The sequence below is a fragment of the Arachis ipaensis genome, chromosome B02, assembly GCF_000816755.2.
Source record: "Arachis ipaensis cultivar K30076 chromosome B02, Araip1.1, whole genome shotgun sequence".
Taxonomy (NCBI): domain Eukaryota; kingdom Viridiplantae; phylum Streptophyta; class Magnoliopsida; order Fabales; family Fabaceae; genus Arachis; species Arachis ipaensis.
This window is the reverse complement of record NC_029786.2, coordinates 74749695-74750700: the sequence shown is the minus strand read 5'-3', so window position 1 is coordinate 74750700 and position 1006 is coordinate 74749695.

Genomic DNA, 1006 nt, shown 5'->3' with positions numbered 1-1006 from the left:
GTTTGTCCTCCCTTCAAAACTCTTTTCTTGCTCAACAATTCCTTTAAATACTTGATGTGTGTAGGCATTTGATGGAGAATTTCAAGAAAAGGAATATTGATATGGAGAGACTTAAATGTCTCTAAAAACCTTGAATAGGTTTTCCCTTTTTCACCTCCTCCTAACCTCTGAGGAAATGGTGCTTTTGGTTGGTATGTTTCCATCGTGCCTTTTTGCAGTTCCTTGGCTTGCTCAGTTTCACTTTCCTGCTTAGCTTCCTCCACACTTTCCTTCAAGATTTCTGGCTCCTGTTTTGAGGGTCTGATTCCTTCTTCTTCTGAGACTTCCTTCAATATAGTGATGGCCTTGCAGTCTTCCCATCTCACTCCCTTTTGTTCCCCTTTAGGATTCTTTTTCGTGTCACTAGGGAACACTGCAGTGGACTTGGGGGCTTGTTGGGATAGCTCTCCTACTTGAGACTCCATCCTCTTTAGTCTTTCACCATGGTCCCTTAAGGTGGATCTCACCTCATCCCTAAAGCTTTTCAACTCACTTACGTCCTGACCCATGTTTGCCAGCCTTCCTTCTATCCTGTTTAATTGATCTTGAAATTGTTGGTTCGGATTAGGTTGGGTAGGTTGATTATTTTGGCCATGATATGATGGTTGGGAGTAAGTGTTTTGTGTGGCTTGGTATGATCTTTGGTTGGAGTTTTGGTATGTGGACTTGTTATGTTGGTTTTGCTGGTTTCCCCACCCAAAGTTTGGGTGGTTTTTCCAGCCTGGGTTGTAAGTGTTGGAATGTGGATCATATGATTGCCTTTGTTGATTTCCTACATAATTGGCCTCTTCCCAATCACCTCCTTCAGTGCTTTCTTCCTCTTTCTCTTGTGTGTGTATTGCAGCCACTTGCTTTGTTTCTAATTTCCTGGTGAGCTCTGCTAGTTGCTTGGCAAACACCTTGTTTTGGGCTAGAATTGTATCAACATGGTTCAGCTCCATGACTCCCTTAGTGTTGTGTCTCTCTG